Here is an 18,476-nt window from a genome sequence, read left to right on the forward strand (position 1 = left end):
TTTACAGTCGATTTAACTCTTTTGGGTTGTTCGTGACTTGTATGGGAAAAATATTTAAAGAAGTGACCTTAACCGTCAGAGGAATAGATGCAAAGCACTACACCATGACGGAATCCTTTAATTTTTTTTAAATATTTTTTTATATCGATACTAATTGATTTTCATAAAATCCCTTAGTACCGGTAATTTACCGTTATTGAACCTCTCAGTACCGAAATACCGGTACTCGTAAAAAGGGTCCTGTACTGACAATCGTAGTTGGGTATCATAAAACCTCACACACTTTCTGTAGATAGATAACGGAGTCAAAACTTTTAACGGAGTCAAAACTTGCGATCCACAATGTTTCCAAAAACACACTGCAAAAGACCCAAAACTCTGCACTACATTTCGCAAACGCACCTTCCAGCTCGAGATTCCCAAACATTCCCTACAAACAGCTGCACACCACCCACTCACCCATGTACGTGATATGTCAATAATAATAACAACAACCGGCAACCCCGATTCATGACAGTGCAACAAACAAACAAAGACAAAACTGTTCAACCTAATAAACATCTTCAATTAGTGCACATTTCTCGCATTGTAATGCTAATTCCGAACGGCATTATTGAATATTAATTTGGCATCCATGCCGGCTTTTCTCCCACCAACAAAGCAAAGTAGTTGAACTGCTACCATTGCTCCACTACCAGCCCAGCTACATCAATGGTGTTGGTAGTCATCCAACTAGGTGCCAGTCGTCCGGACCAGTAGCAGCAATTTCCATCTTCTTTCCCGTCTACACCAGCCGCGAGCGATTGCAGCTGTAGATGTAATCCGCTGGTTCGCCTCGGATGCTACCAATACCAGTATGTGCATGCATGAAGCTTTGCTCCGATCGACATATATCTACATGATGGGCAGCAGAGAGCAATGTACATAGCTGGGAATGGCAAAATTTAGTTTCGGCAGTCGATGACAACACAGAACGCATGCAGCAACAACATCAACAACAGTGATGTATTACCAACAGAAAACAATAAAAACAACAACATCATGTGTAATCAAACACTCTTGAGTCTTGGGTCTTCTGCATCAGTCGACTGAATGGCTGCAGCAGCGCTTGGCTTGGTTATGAGATGGTCTGTTCGTTCTATGACTGTGGCTTTGGGGAATTTGTTTTGGTTCGAAGGGTGAAATGTAAACAGAATCACCAACAACAACATGTGGAGTACCCACTCACTTACTTTGTTGTTATGAGTTTTCTATTTGGTGTAGCGGCGGCTACTGTTGTTTGAACGAATGCTACCGAGTGTGTAAATTGATTGTGTACGATTTGTAATGACGGGCATTTTAATGGAAATTGATTGTAGGTATGTAGTTTAGTTTTGTTAATAGATTGTTGAGTTCTATAACGGCGCCTAGACTGACTGCATTTGGAATTTTTTGTCGATAATTAGTTCTAGTAAGTAGTTAGCACTAGCACTTTTGTCTTGCTAAATGCCTATGCTGGCTGAATCAAACTGCTATCCTGCGTAAACAAACAGAGCCGGCGCCGGTGGTGTAGTGGTAAGCGTGACTGCTTTCTCACCCCAATGGGTCTGGGTTCAATCCCAGCCGAGGTCAGAGGTATTTTTCTGAGGAATAAAAATCTCTGGTCATGTCTTCCTACGGAAGGGAAGTAAAGCCGTTGGTCCCGGCCCATGTGTGTTGTTGTGAATGGGTGCGATATCCTACGCAGGTGTGGAAGCTGCCTTCCTTCACATTCGATTGCCGTCAATGGATGGCAATCGATGTCCGTCGGTGATTGGCACTACATTGCGAATCAGAGACCGACGTTAAAAAAAAGGAAAGTAAACAAACAGTATCATTGTCATGCCCGATTCTCCTCCAATTTGATTTTAGAATTTACCTCAAATACGATTCCTTTGATTTTTTGTTCGGAATTCCCTTGAACCTTCCTCAGCAGTGTTTCTCAATCTATGGATCGTCACCCACCCGTAGGTCGCGAACCGTCCTTAGGTGGGTCGCAGAAATTCAGACACCTCGTATTACAATTACAGATGGTATTCTCAGGCAATTTATGCTATTTTGGAAGGTCTTGGACTTTTTTGAGCCATTTGCGGTGGTTTTAGAACTATTTTGACGAGATTCTTATGCGATTTTGGGCCATTTCTTTTATTCTTAAGGCGTTTCGATTACCATGAGTGTTTTCTGATCATTGTTACACAATTGATCTTTTCTGGGGCTGTTTTGAAATTGTGAAGTCATTTCAATTCCATTCTGACTTTGGGATTCAGGCAATCGTGCAGTTTCTTTGGTGTTTTAAAATTAATTTTGATTTTATTTTGATTTTACGACATCTTCTGTGTTCAATATTGGTGGGTCGCGAGCTTATGGAATATTTCAAAGTGGGTCGCAATCGACAAAAGTTTGGGAACCGCTGTTCCTCAGTTATCATCAGAAGACCCTTTTAATCATTTTTCTAATCTAAATTCACTTTGAATTTCACTTTACTTAAAATTCTCCTAACGATTCCCATTTAATTTTTCTCAAAATCACCTAGGAATTCAAGTCAGAACTTCCTTTTTTCTCCATAGAAATCCATTGGGATTCATCTCAGTTAGCACTTTATCACAAAATTAGGGGTGTCATAGTCTAGTCAGTAAAGGCACGGTATTACCAAGCCGGAAGTGGCGGGTTTGATTCACGATTAGGTCGAGGAAATATTTAGGGCTGGAAAATTTCTCGACTTCCCTGGGCATAGAGTACCATTACAAATTACTAATATACAAATTCATGCATTGGTATTAGCATTGAATTTGTTTTTTTTTTATCCTACGCATTTCTTTAATAATTTATTTTAAATGTTTCCCCACAATTCCATGATTATTCTCGGCAGAGTTGTATAAAAATCTTAAAAATTTAGAACCCGCAAAATTCTTCTGAGTCCCAAAGTCTTGTATTTTTTTCAGGGCAAAATCTGGAACCTTGGAATTTGTTAAAAATCTCACATTTTGATTTTGTTTTTTCTCAGATCCAGATTGATGAAAACATGGCCATTTCTGTTTTTTTTTCACGAAGATTTTTATTATTTACACAACTCGAAGTCTAGGATTCCAAACAAATGTCAAAGCCTCACAATCTAGAAAATAAATTTTAAATCCCAAAATTTTCACCAAAAATTTGCCACGTAGGATTAATACCAAATTCTCAACGCCACGCACCCATATGACGCGTTTGTTTATCATCATTCTATTCATTACAATCGACCAATGGCGTTCCCTTAACCTCAATCTACCTGTGCACCAACTCTCAAAATATAAACAATTATGGATATCGAGTAAACTAGAATACACTTAGTATTTTTCAACCGATTCGAGTATCAATATGGCATTAAATCTGTTTTTGTGCACAGGTAAAAAGTGAGGTTACGGGACGCCACTACAATCGATAGAATACTCAGGTTAGAGTGACTATTTTCGGCAACCTCCTTTTCCTAGGCAAACTTTCCATTTGTTCTATCATCGGCAACTCGAAATCAGCCGCATTTAATGAAAAATCTGGCATAACAGGATTGCTAAGTCGTTAACGTTTAAATTTTGTTTACCAAAAACAGTCAATGGGTGCCGAAGCCGACATTTACCCTACCTCGAAAGTTCATCACATTGGACTGATTCATAATTATTAGTTGACTCTTAATTGTGGGATGACTGAACATCGTATAGGTATAATCAGGGTGGCCATTGAACCGGGAAAACTGGGAGAACTGGGAATCGAAAACAAGCGAATCTTGAATATCTCTTCAAGCCCAGATTTGTTTACCTATCCATAGTACAGGATACCAAAAATTAAGTCTGATATCTAAAAAAAAATCCATTTCCCAGAGTCTGGCATTTTGATTTTTTTTAATTTGTAGAACTTTGGCAACTTTTCACGTAACAGCATCTAGAAAAGGTCTCAATTTCCAGGGCTGTTACAACAGGCGCGGATTTCGCGAATTTCGCGGATCTCGCGATTTTCGCGGATTGGTTGCGGATTTGAAATTTCAGTCGCGAAAATCGCGGAAACATTAAATGATGTCGCAAAGATCGCGAAGGGACTGATGTGCTGTCACTAAAATTGTGGAATTCATTGTAACCTTATCGTCCCGGATTATTTTGCTGTCATCAATTTTGTTGTTCATTTGGCTCTCAATTTTTTACCAGTTCAAACCAAACATCCTGCAAATAATCGAGAAATGATCTCAATTCCATAAGTCACACCGGATTTACACGGAAATTCTCTGAGGTCTGTCCAATGTGAAACATTTTCCTTTTTTTCCAATACGAACATAGCATTTTTCGTTGTCAAATCATAAACAAATCGTATATACTATGCGAGCAATTGCCAGGTGTACCGGATATTCTAGGTTCTTCAAATCGTCCTTGAGTTCAGTTGATTTGTTCTACTATATCAACTAAGACTGCAATAATCTGCAGTATCGAAATATGTCCAAACAGATTCAAAATGTCTATGTGAATTGTACCCGTATAGGTTCTGAAATCATTATGCAGATCAGATTATTTTTCTATTAGTTCACTCAAGACTAATTCAATATCTGTAGTATCGAAATATGCCCAAACAAATTTGCAGTATCTATATGGATCATGTCAACCTATTTCCGTGTATGCCAAATGTTCTAGGATTTCCAAATCGATATTTCAATACTACAGATATTATCCGAGTCTTTATTGATCTAGTAAAACAAATCAGCTGAACTGCAGGACTATTTGGAGAACCTAGATCATCTGGTATACGTGGAAATAATTAAACATTATCCATATAGACACTATGAATCTGTTTGGACATATTTCGATACTACAGACTTTATTCCAGTCATGGTTAATCTAGCAGAATAAATCATCTGAACTCCAGAACGATTTCTTCTTCTTCTTATTCACATTTAAAGCTTATTGCTTAGTGCATATTAGCTTATTGCGTGCTCTCAACTTAGTGTTCTAAATGCACTTCCACAGTTATTAATTTAGAGCTTTCGATGCCAATACCAATGCATGAATTCGTATATTGTGTGGCAAGCACAATGATACGGTTGATCACATTATCTGATCCAAATTGTCCAGGACGATTTGAAAAACCTTGAACATCTGGATTACTCGGAAATAGATCATGCATGATCCACATAGACACTTTGAATCTGATTGGAAATTTTTCGATACTACAGACATTATTGCAGTCTTAGTTGATCTATTAGAACAAATCAACTGATGTCCTGGACGATTTGGAAAACATATAATTTCCGGTATACCTACATAGTAATCACATATATACGATTCGGTTATGGTTTGACAACGAAAAGTGCTAGGTTCATATTAGAAATAAAAAAAAAAATATCATGAAAATGTCTCACCATTGGACAGACCCCAAGGAATATCCGTGTAAATACACAACCGCGACGTGACTTATGAAACTCTGGTAATTTCTCGATTATGTGCAGGGTGTTTGGTTTGAATCGGTAAAAATTGAGAAAACTAGAGTCAAATTAACTACAACTTTAGGACAGCAAAATACGTCAGAGACGCAAAGGTTAATTTTCAAGAAAATTTGCATTTCAAATGAAAATGCATTTTCTTTTTTAATTATGTTTCATCAAATCTAGGCCAGTATTATTCAATAGAATCTCATAATGTAATGGTATTTTATTATGTTCATTAATTACTCAGAATACTATATATTTATGTGAAGATGATACAATGTTATTAAAAAATCAAAGTTTACAAATGATACGCAGCTACAAATCAAATCCATGCTGGAGGTGACTGAGTTCAATTCCCGTCCGGTCTTGGAAAATTGCTCTACTTCCTTGGGCCTAGGTACAGGCATAGAAAGCTCTCAATTAAAATGTGAAAGTACTTCAAATAACACTATGTTCAGAGCAGGCAAAAATCTAATATGCTACTATATAAGCAATAAGCTTGAAATGCCCCTAATTTGGGTCCATACTTAAATTCAGCTATCGACTAAATTTTCAATAGCACCCAAAATATCCTTTTAGTACCGTCCCAATGACGCGTTCATCTATATAAAATTGATAAATAGCAGACTTTTAGCGATGGGCCCAATCTTAGATTCATAGGCCAGCATTAGAGCCATTTCCCCCTAGTATAAAAATTCTATTTTTAGGAAAAGAAAACAGTTTTTTGCTGTCGCGGATTAGTATTTGAAGTCGCGGATTTCTTTTGAGAAATCGCGGAATTTTCGTTAATCCTGGATCTTGTTAAGACTGGAACGCGCGAAAATTGATCGACAAAAAAAACCGTTTCTTTCAGTCAAAATTCATATCACAAAAATCTTCTTATTTTTCTTCTGGTAGTTCAATTCATATATTTAAAGGAAAAAATGTTCGTTTATTCTTTTGGTTTGCCCAATCCGGACTGCCGTGCCTTCCGCTTAACCCCTTCCATTAAATTTTTCACAGTGGTCTTATCGACCTTATTCGCCGCCGAACGTCAGTTAGATTTAAACTGCTGTTCGTTTTCCATGGACTTATTAGTTTTTTTTTTTAGATTCCGTTGGAACAAGGCCTTTGGTTTTTGGGTACCACAACCACGTTGTTCGCATCGTACCACTCGATTGCCTTTTTCCCATACTGGCAGCTCGCCAAGTCCGGCCAGAACAGTACAGGTCTATTATGTTGCTTTAGGAATGGTAGCAGCCGCTTTTCCAGGCACTCCTGGACGTAGATCTCTTGATTAATGGTTCCCGTAGTAATGAAAATGCCGCTTTTTAGACCACACACGCATATGGCCTGCCAGATGAGATATTTTTCGGGAACTTCGATAGTTTAATCCCTTTTCCTGATGCGATATAAAACTCCTGTCCCGGTTTGGCCACATCCAGCAATTTTGCCAACTTGGCGTGTGAGAACGTCGGATTCTCTTACGCGAGCAAAATTTTGAGCTGCTCCTCTTGCTCGGACGTCCTTTTGAAAACTGGAGAGCAAACGGTGAAAACTCATCATAGCAACCATTGTATATACGCTCAACTTCCAAATGGAGCATTTCAGGTTTTTTTTATGGATTTTAACAGAAATACACCAATTTGAAGTTGACTAATTTTTGCGCGTTCCAGACTTTAATACCTCTCAAAAACTGTAGTTTATGAAATTCATAGAATTTACATTAAAATTATCCTCGTATTCTCAATAATTATCTCGATAATGCCTTTAAAATGCTATCCAAAGTTCTCTGTACAAATTTGTAAATGAATCTTTGAAATATTCCTGAGAATTTCCATGGAAGAAATCTAAAAAGAACTATTTAGGAATTCTTAGTTTTTCCAGAAAACTCCCTTGAAATAAAGCTCAAAACATCCTCTCGGGATTCCCTTTAAATGCTCCTCATAATTTATTTGGATTTCTTCTAAAATTAACGTTTAGATTCTTCTCCAAATTCGCCATAAATTCTTTTTTAAATCTTCTTGTAATTCTCTTCTGACATCCATTGAAAACTACGTATTTTAATCTCACAACTAAAGACTCCTATGGGGCAAAAGCTACCCGAAATAATAATCTATGTATGAAATTATAATTTTGATTTGATCACACTGTTGTAGGCAATGGTCTTTAAAAAATCGATAAATCTTATAATTTTATTGGAGTATTGCACCATATTTACAGGGTGTCCATCCAACCGGGAAATCCGGGAAAAAACGGGGAATTTGGATTTGCCGGGAAAACCCAAATTGCACCATAGATCATATATAAGTACTCATCCCAAGTAACAGCTTTGGTTCTATCATAGTCTTGTAGGCCATAATTTGGTCTAGAAGAATCCTTTTAAACCTTTTAACTTGCAATGTTACTTGGAATCAATCAACTTTAGTATGTGATGTCATTATATTTTCTTGTTTACACATCTGTTTACAACTATCATATTATGTGGTAAAGTGTTACTTAAAGTTAAAAAAAACTCTATTTCCCTCATTCGCAACCGTTCGCGCCCGGGCAAACGGAAATTTTGTCGTTGTTCCTACGACGATAGCTTACAAGGTATTTTTCAGAATTTCTTTTAATGTCATTGGAAGAAAAGTGTTTGAATTCTTTTGCTACATATTTCCGAGTGACGTAGTTCTAGTATAAAGGCTGAGCGTAAGATATCCTGTTACAAAGCTACTTGAAGATAGAGAAGCTGATTCATGCCATCTCAAACTCCTTGCATGCCCAATCATGCTTGGAACGCACACCGGACATGTTCGACACCGGACACAATCAACGAACTTTAAAATTCATGAGATGATCTGTTCAGTTTTAATTTAAAAAATAATGTCTGCACTTTGTGCTAACCAGGTTCACACGATTAGAACATCGCTATTGTGTAAAACATAAAAATCTGAATCCATAACTCTCACGCCAAAGTTATGAGTTCAAATTTCAGCCGGTTAAGACACAAATGATCCAAAAGTCTTGAAGTGACTAAATAATAAAAATGAATGAAGATCTGAACTTCAGGCATTTTGGAAAACCTTATTATCCAAACCAATGGTATTATGGGGTTTCATGAAGATTTAGCCATTCTATCATTAAGTCGAATCATCGTATACCTTGTTCAGTCTGCAGAACTTCAAGATCTGATATCCGGGATGATTTGGATAATCCAAAAAAGGGAGTTTTTAAAATTAATTAAAATTCATAAATGATCGTATGAGTCTCCTTGGATTACAAAATGTTCAAAAATTCTGAGTGGACATCGGAGAAGATTTCGATTAACCTGTAAAATATCTTCAGGACAATTTGGAGAATGATAAATATTTTGGTAACATGACTTATAGAACTTCAAGATCTAAACTCAAGGAAGATTTGAAGAACTTTTAATACTTAGTTTCTCCTGTTCAGGTCTCTTTTATTGATAGGGGAAATGGATGTAATTTCGGTCTAAATGCCCCTAATTTGGGCCCATACATAAATTCAGCAATCGTCTAAATTTTCAATAGCGACCAAAAATATCCATTAGTACCGTCAAAATGACGCGTTCATCTAGATAAAATTGATAAATAGCAGATTTTTAGGCCCAATCTTAGATCCATAGGTCAACATTAGAGCCATTTCCCCTATATACTTTTTCTGACATACCAAAACAACATTTAGGCTCATTTTTGCAGTGAGACCCTTCGATTTTATGCGAACTCATGATTCCATGAGATTTTGTAAATCTCATCTCATATATTTTGCTACAAAGTTGACGTATTGTAGAGCAATTCTGACACCCTGAATTTAGCTGTTTCCATTAAACCGGGAATTTAAATTCCTCAATCCAGTCCTCCAATTCCTTTTGAAACATTTTCCAAGTAAAATATAAAATCTTCTAAGCATAAGAAGTTTAGTACAATTTACAATTATGTAATTTGTTAGCTTTCAGTTACATGATATGATCATAATCAGAAGTAACTGCGTTTATTATAATTCGTTTAAACATATCTTAAACAGGACAGCAACTGTTTTGAGGGAATCAGCATTAGCGCTTTCAATCATTATCTGCAAAAGAATGCAATACCATAGCTTGAATCGTAGCTTACCAGTTAGAAAAGTTGTTTTCGAAAAGACTCTCAAATGTGATCTAACCTTTAAATTTGAGACATTTTCGCAAAATCCCTCAATCTACAATCGACTAAAGTCAACTTTAATATGACATCCATTCCAAAGAGAGAAACATTTTCCGAGTCGTAAAAATCACACGTGAACCAAACGATCAGAGAGATCGCACCTAATTAAGCCGATAAACTTCTTCCATTCGCCGGATACGAGTACACGAGTGTATGTATAACGACATCAGTTCGGTGCGAAATAAAAATTGCAATCATCCGACGATCAACTACCGACGACGATGACGACGATGTGTACAAACCGATCCGATAAGTAAGCAATAATAACAATATTAATACGAGCGAACGCGAAATTAATAATACAAAACCGCAATAATTCTGCTTTGGAAATAACGAAGGCGGACGGAGCGGAGGCAGAGGGGGAGAGAGTAAGATAAACCAAATGGCAGTTCGTTGATGTGGCTCGAGCAGCTCAAATGTAGCTGTATTTGTGTGTATGCAACCATCAAGCGACGGTGGATGCTGAGAGGCGATCGTTTCCCGACCCCAGCCCGTTTGGAATGCTAAGTACACTCTGTCATCGGCACAAAGGAAAAAGGTACTTTGCACGCAAAGAAAATACCGAATGTCAGGGAAGATTATGCGGTCACCTTTTCTCCCCGCTCGATTGCCTCTCAATTGATGTTGAAACGTATCTTTCCGGTGCCCCGTCTTTAGTTGAAACGAATTAAACTGATTGATTGCGATCGATCGTTTAGGCAGTCAGCTTGAAATACGAATTGAAGTTATCACAAATCGAGCTTAATTTTGATTTTGTGACAACATTAACCTTTCGCATATCAATTACCGCGACGGTTTGTTGTACAGTCAAAACAGGTTCTGCACTTTTTTCTTGCTTTCGTTGACCGATGCGAAAACCGGTATCCATATCGAATGGCGGTGATTAAAACCGCTTCCTCCATTGAATATGGCTCTTATTTATGAAACGCAACATCATATTACAAGTTCGCTTATCAAACTTTTAACCATAACTCGAGTCCTAAATGCACTTTTCACCACCTTATCAAAAGCCATTATTTGATATTTTATTAAAAAGCACGTCAATTTAGCGTTCATCATGATTTCAGGAAGGAATTTATTTTTTCGGTCATGTTGGCATTGCCCTGACGCGACACGCCCGGTTCTGTTCTGGGTAATTGTTGGTGCCGTGTTTTTGTTCTCGTCCTGGTAGAACATTCGACGTACTTCTCGAACGCCTCCCTACCTATAGCACGATATGCACGGGTAAATTGCGTGCGTCCTTGCGCGCATCCTCGTTCTCCCGGTGGGCGAATCGAGCGAAGGCTGCTGCAGCAAAGTCGAAAGCCGAAAAAACGGTTAAAAATCGCTCTCTCCTTTTAAAACGACGAACGGTCGAATGCCGCATATACCTGCAACAACAACAACAAAAGCCCAGTGACGTTGGGTTGACTGTTTCACCTTTTGTGTGATTCGCTTATTGCTGGTGTGATGAGTGTATTGATTTAATTTTTGTTTGCATTTTTTTAATCCCGTTTCCACTGTTGAATGATGGCCAAAGATGCATAAACAAGGGTGAACGTGCAGCAGCGTATAACAATCCTTTGAGTTATAAATAAAAGCCTTTTATTTAACCCTTATGCGCGTTAGGAATTGTTTGCTTGTTTCTACACCATGTTATTCAAATGTTACCCAGCGACGCACATAACAGTTAGACGTCGGAAAGTCCAATGTTGTGGAAAAAACCAAACCTGGCTACACGGCACTTTTGCTAAAGTGCAGGTGGCAGCTCCTGGATCAGATTAAGAACCTCCTTTGCAAAACTCCTCCTCTGATCCTGGTCACCCGCAAAAATGTAATCCCTACAACCTCTAGTATTTGGGTGCACTTGTTATAGAGCAAACTTATTTATTTTTTTGTAAAGCCTTAAAAAATTATAATATCATGGCTCCGTGAAGCTCCTGTGGTCGAGCCTTTCGAAATGATTTGGGAAAACAAATTTTGTAGTCTATTAAAATAAATGACATTATAAATTACGATTCATTAAGTACGTCACTCTCAAGTTGGGCGGGAAGTTTAGAAATCTGTGACAGGAAATACGTATACGACCGAGATAAAAGGGAACGGGAGGTTATGTTTTCCTGAGTTTTGTGTGACGCAATTAATGGATGCTCCCAAAGATGTCTAACGCATAGTGCAGGGCTGGTAGCAGGTCACGTTTTAGTGACTAGGTCAATATTTTCAAGTCAGCCACTAAAAAGTCGCTTTCTTAAAATTTAGTCATCAAAGTAACCAATGCTGAGAGTCATGAATTTGCTTTTAAAAAAATCATGTCAAAACGCTTGATTGTTAACTATTTGTACTACCTATCTATGCAATCTAAATAACTAATCGATTTAGTTTTCCTTAGTCGGGAATAGCGAATCCTAAAAATGTCCTTAGCATCAAGTACTTCTCATATTTTAAGGTATTTTACCGATCAGACTTACAGAGGCGCCGCGTGCCTCATTTGTTTACCTGTGCACCAAACTTTGCTCGTTATAGTTTTCCACCACATATTAGTTTTTGTTTTATTTTTCAATGCTCCATAAATTCGAGGGACATATTCTCAATTACTATATTAATCACTACCTAACGTTACATTTAAAGGGCCGATCATCTTGTGTAAACAAAACTTGTATGGCTCTTTTCGCGCTAACCGAAGTAGGAGGAATTGCAAAACTTAACAACACTATCAGAATGAACCAGGGGAAGCTCATAAGTTTTGGTAGGCGCTCCGGCGCAACCATCGGTAATTGAGAGATTTACAACTGACAACAGAGTGAGAGCGAGCTTTTACGCTCTCTTTCTCCATTAAGCTGGGTTTAGACTAGGCAAGTCAAAATCAACAATAGAAAAGGGCCCATCAGCATTTGTAAACAAACCGTTCCAAAGCCCTTTACTCACAAAGCGAAGGCCACCCACGCAAACCAACACCATCATCAGATAGAGGAAACTTCTACCTACACGATGATGGTGTTGGTTTGTGTGGGTGGCCTTCGCTTTGTGAGTAAAGGGCTTTGGAACGGTTTGTTTACAAATGCTGATGGGCCCTATTCTATTGTTGATCCAGAAATGATCAACTCAGTTGAATTCAATTGGCTTGAAAAGTTTAGCCTGGTTCAACTTTTTTCAATTCAAGTGAGTTGATCAAGTCAGTTGAATGGCATGGTTTACACGTTCAATTCGCGTTCATGTCAGTTGAATTGAACTGACTTGATCATTTGACTTGCCCTGTCTAAACCCAGCTTTACTCTCTTTGTCTGCAATCAGATATCCAAGTGCACAGCGAGAAATGCACGCTTTAAGCACCCATACATCACAAATGTTCTTCTAATTTAAACTCACACATTCAAACCGGTCTGCAAGTATGATACACGTCCAAAGCGTACCAGACTGCTGTTTCCGTGTTGCTCCCGTTTGACGCGTGACTGCCGAAAGTTTCAATTACAACTAGTGGTGCAATCTGCCATTTATTGTGGAAAATTTGTAGTATGTTTCAAGAGGTGATAGAAGGTCTGTTTGGCTTACATAGGGCATTTGAACATTCACAAACTTGTCACCCGCCACCCAAAAAAGCTCACTTTTAGGTGCACTATTTAACGAGTTTTGTTAAGGTAGTGATATCGACATGTTTAGAAATCAATGCATTAGGGATTAGGCAGACCATCCGAACTGAATTGAATCCTTTTTGAAGCAAACCAAGGTCGAAGATTTAATTGGTATGGAGTAAAGAAGTACAGCTATAATGTGAACATTAAATCTATAAAAATCTAAACGCATTTTTTTTAATTATTTACACATGTGTCGTGCACAGGTTGCACATGTGGACGCGACGCCACTGGACTTATAATAGGGTTCAACTCGTGTCGGGTGACTCAGGCATTCCCATCCTGAATATTGAATTTATTGAACGGATCCTGAGCGAATTATCAATGTCAGAATTACCTTTACAGATCATTTCTACATTGCTAGAAGATAACTTTTCATTGAATATCTTTGGAATTTTTTAGAGAATTTCATTAGAATCTTCCCAAGATGTCTTCAGGTTTGGTTTTCGCTGAATTCCCCTCAATAATGTTCCATTGACATTTTTGTATCTATGGACCAAAGTTACCCAAACTAATAATCTCAGGGCTGGTAGCGAGTGTCTTTTTAGTGACTTGGTCTCTTTTTTCAAGCCAGTCGCTAGAAAGTCTCCTTTTTTAAAGCCAAGTCATTAACGTCATTTTTCTTGTAATCAGTCACTATTTTCAACTTTTTTAGTGTGAATTTATTTCAATATTGCTTTTCGACGTTTAATCGTCTTTCTGTATGACCCTGTCAACTAATTTTTCTAAATAAAATAACCTGAGTTTTCCAGGTTTTTCCAGAACTTGAATTCCAGGCTTATAATAAGAAAGCTATTTTTTAAATGAGTTAAAAATATGCTTTTTTGGTACTTCAAAAACAACAGAAACTAACCCAAACGTTCTGAACAGTTTTAAAGAAACAGCTTAGCAATCAAATACATTAAATGTTGAAGTTTAACACTTAGTTAATTTCTCACTTTAATAAAATAAAACTTACTTAATTTGAGAAAGTCTAAGATCCAAAAATATTCAATAGCTTGAAGTTTCGTATTCCATGTACAAGTTTACGATATTGAAAATTTTCAAAGTTCCTGAATTAAGGAAAAATAAATAAATGATTCATTTCAAGTTGCAACTTTGTAGAAGTTCTGAGGAATGAAAGGAAATGCTGAGAATTTCAGTGAAGCTACATAAACAAGCTGCGGGAACGTAAGCGAAGTTGACACGCTGGAAATACGGGGAACTTACCGGAAGCTTTAAGAACTTCAAAGCGATTCTTTTACCATAACTTTTATAAAGTTCCTAGAATTTCAGAGAACTTCACAGGTGTCAAGCGAACTTCAGAAATATAGAAAAAATAGCAAAAAAGGTTATCTTCATTATGATGCCTACCAAGTCTTTGTGAATTTTCTGTATTAGAGAGTTGTATAGATTTTTCTCCTTTAGCTTACTTAAATCTGTGGTTTTTATTAGTTAGGTAGGATCCGATTCTACACGTTGTAGTTTCATTTTTATACCGGTGAGCTTGACATTTTTACCTAGGGGATGAGTACTTAAGGGGGTTAAATTTTGATAAGTTGAATTAAGTGGAATTAAATGGAAGATAACCTTTTTTGCTGTTTTACTTGAGGGGGGTATTGTGCAAATTTTTAAGAAGTTCTAAGCACCTCAGAAAAGCTAGGTCTGGAGATCTTTGGGGAATTTCAGATCATAAGAGAAGTGCCCCTAATTTTAGTCCAGACTTTTGGAGCAATTTCCGAGAATTTCAGGAAAGTACATAGAACTTCAGAGAATTTATGAAAATTCAGAAATATTTTAGGAACTTCACAGAAGTCCAGAGAATTTCAGGGAAATTTAAATGTGTTTCTGGGAATTCTATTTATTTCCGAGCAGAACCGAGATCCTCAATAGAATTGAGAGCTTTAGGGAAGCTTCGAAAACAAGACAGATCAGAGAATCAAAGGGCAGTTCAAATAATTTCAAGGAAATTGTAGAAACCTTAAAAAAAGTTTCGAGAAACTCAGTGAATTTCTGGAAACTTCAGCAAAGCTCCGAGAGCATTTCTGAAACATGAACATCCGGAAAACGTGAGAGTATTTTAAGGATGTTATATCATGGAGATTTTTTTTATATCTTTATTAAAGAGACTTTCAGCCCTTGGCTGGTTCGTCTAAGCTCATGGAGATTTCAAGATCTTAAAAATGCGAAAATGTAGCTAAGTTGATTAGAGAACATATTCAGCGAAGTTCCGAGTACTTCGAGGACGATCAGATAGCTTCAGAATAATCCCATTAACTTAAGCAAATTTGCAGCGACTTACAAGGAGTTCCGTGGAATTATGGGGTATTCCAAGAATTCTATGATTGATTGTATGGGATTCTATGATTAATTATGAATGTATGGGAAATGGCTCTAATGTTGGCCTATGGATCTAAGATTGGGCCCATCGCTAAAAATTTGCTATTTATCAATTTTATTTAGATGAACGCCTCATTGGGACGGTACCAATGAATATTTTTGGTCGCTATTGAAAATTTAGTCCATTGCTGAATTTATTTATGGGCCCAAATTAGGGGCATTCAGGCCATTTCTCCTATACCAGAAAATTTGCCGGATTATTAATCAAATTTAGAGAACTTCAGATATGCATATATAAGTATAAGTGAGCATTTATAATGGTTGTAATACTTAAGTAAAGTGGCGGGTTCTTAAAAAATACTGATTATTTCTGGGCAACCTAAAGAACTTTAAAGAAATTCAGTAATCGTTTAGGCAGTTTTAATATCACCAGGAAAGTCTAAACCATAGAAGAATATTAAATTAGTGTCGGTAATTTAAGGGAAGTTTCATGAACTTCACAAAAATCTTGAGAACTTCAGTGAAAATCATAGAACTATATTAATTATTTCGTTCTAATTTCATGAAAATTGCGGGAGCACAAAGTTCCAGAAATTTAGAAAAACTTCAAAAACTTCACAGAAGGACAGTGGTCTTCAGGAATTTTTATGATCATAAGCAAAATGCGGGAGCATTTGAAAGAAGTTTAGTTTAGAAGTAGCTCCTAAAATTGGTGAAATTTCAGAGAGAGGTCAGTACCATTAGTTTCAGAAAATTAGTGGGAAATTTAAAACAGTTCCCTGATTTTCAGATAAGTTCAGGGACGTTAAAAAGTTAATCGAGGTCTTCGTATAAGTTCACAAGTTCACTGAAGCATGTTTAGGACGATTTAATTAAATTCATCGCATAACAAAATACTTCATGAGAAAAAACTTAGCAAAAACTTAAGAGAAGTTTTGAGAATTTCCGAAAAGAACAGAGAGCTTCAGAGCAGTTTCGTTAACATTAGAGAAGCCAGATATTTTTTAAAGAAGTTTAGAGTACTTCAGCGAATTGTGGAACCTGATTCATGATCGTTAGAAAAATTGACGAAACTTTAGGAAGTCCTATGCAGTTCAAGGAAGTTTAAAAATTTGATGAGAAGCATTGCGAGCATTAGGCTAGTTTCTCAAACTACAAAAAAACTTCAAAGCAGTTTCATTAACTTCAGGAAAAATGGGAACTTTCAAGTAGTTCTGAAGACCTCAGAATAGTCCATTCCATATTCAACGGAGATCAAAATTTCGATGAAGCTATCCTCCAAATTCAATTTTCTTACCTTGAATCTCACTCCTTCCCTTGGAATTCTACTCACATTGAAAGTCTCCTAAGAATTCAATTGCATTCCTCCTCACAAATTCCTTAGATTTTTTTTTCATAATTTGTTTGGCAAACTTTCCTGATTTTATTTTTCAAATTCCTTTCAAGATGTCCTGGAGCTATTATCAGATTTAATTGTAGTCCTCCTTCAAGTATTAAAAAAAAAATCAAAAGACTTATGCTCCGGATTCATTTTCTTCCTCAAACTTTATTAAATTATAAATTATGAAATGTTGAGTCCAGAACTGGTTCAAATTTAAAATTTCCTGAAAATATGCATGTTCTAAAACCAAAAAATAAATAAATTCAAGTCTGTGTGAATGAAAATAACGAGAAAAATTTAATGCTTGCATTTTAAAATTCATTATTTTCTTTAAAATATCTTTAGTAAGCAAAGTAAGTAATTCTCCAAGACTTCCAGGCAGGGCTGGCAAATGTAATGTTCCATTAAAGATCTTACGCGATATTTAGAGACATACTTCTGTTATTATTATCGGATTATACAACTTTGATAGAGATTTTCTTAAAAAAATTTGTCACGACAGAACGTTACTTGCACCGCGGAAATCTTAATGATATATTCACTCTACCGATAATATACGGTTGCTTCTTAAATTCATCTAAATCAATTAGAAATGTTGATGAGCAAACCGAATAAAATTATTCTCTTGAGTGCTTGATCATTGCAAAATGGAAAAGTTGCGTCTCGTGATAGTGTTAGAACCTGTTTTTTCATTGTCACACGACGGCCGTATGCTGTATATCAGCTATGCTTCCAGTAATCTTGAGGAAAAATAAAATTTCTTGAGGATTCCCGGTTTTCCAAGTTTTTGCAGCTAGTAGACACCCTGACCAAAAACTTACTCTAGAATCTTTCACTTTTTAGTCACTATTTCGTCACTTATTTCTTCAACATAGTCACTAAAATCACTATTTTTGACAGCAGTGATCGCTACCAGCCGCATTACAAATCTCGCTTATCATTTTGTATAACAATGTTAAAGAATCTTGCATTTCTCACATGGCTGTGATATATAAATTTCTCAAGCACACAATTCCACACTCATTCTTCATTTCATTCCTCGAATACACAATTGCTTACATAAAGCAATTTGATATATTAATCCTCCCGCGAAAAAAAATAGCTATTTATAGCCTATCAAATTCCACCGTTTATTTTCCTACAAACAAACAAGATCGAAACTTCATTAGGATCCCCATTGAGAACAAAACATTCAGAAAGCGAGATCAGCTTCATTCTTCTCGGCAGAACATTCCACACACCAACCAAAGAGGAGACATACGCTCATCAGCACAACAGGTTCCTCATTGTAGTTTAATGGCACATTTTGGCACCACCAATCCTTCGGATTTCTTATGCTGTTCTTGTGACCGGTGTTGCTGAAGGCCCTTGTGTATCCCTGCTTAGTCGTCCTCGTCGTCATTGATTGGCACCTTTATACACGGTGTTGTTGCTTGGTACACGCACAGTCACAGAACATGAGAAATCCGTCCGACCCAAAGGTATTATGTATTTAATTTTCATTCGCTCCTCTATTTCTTCTC

The 18,476-nt window shown here is 36.9% G+C and overlaps 1 protein-coding gene across 1 annotated transcript in view; it reads left to right on the forward strand.

Moving 5' to 3' along the window:
• Nucleotides 1-18,476, forward strand: part of trx (trithorax) — a 145,447-nt gene that overhangs the window by 9,703 nt on the left and 117,268 nt on the right. The window lies entirely within an intron of this gene.

This window comes from Ochlerotatus camptorhynchus, unplaced genomic scaffold (assembly GCF_037179485.1).
Source record: "Ochlerotatus camptorhynchus isolate MF236.1 unplaced genomic scaffold, CSIRO-AGI_Acam_v1.1 ptg000007l, whole genome shotgun sequence".
Classification (NCBI taxonomy): domain Eukaryota; kingdom Metazoa; phylum Arthropoda; class Insecta; order Diptera; family Culicidae; genus Ochlerotatus; species Ochlerotatus camptorhynchus.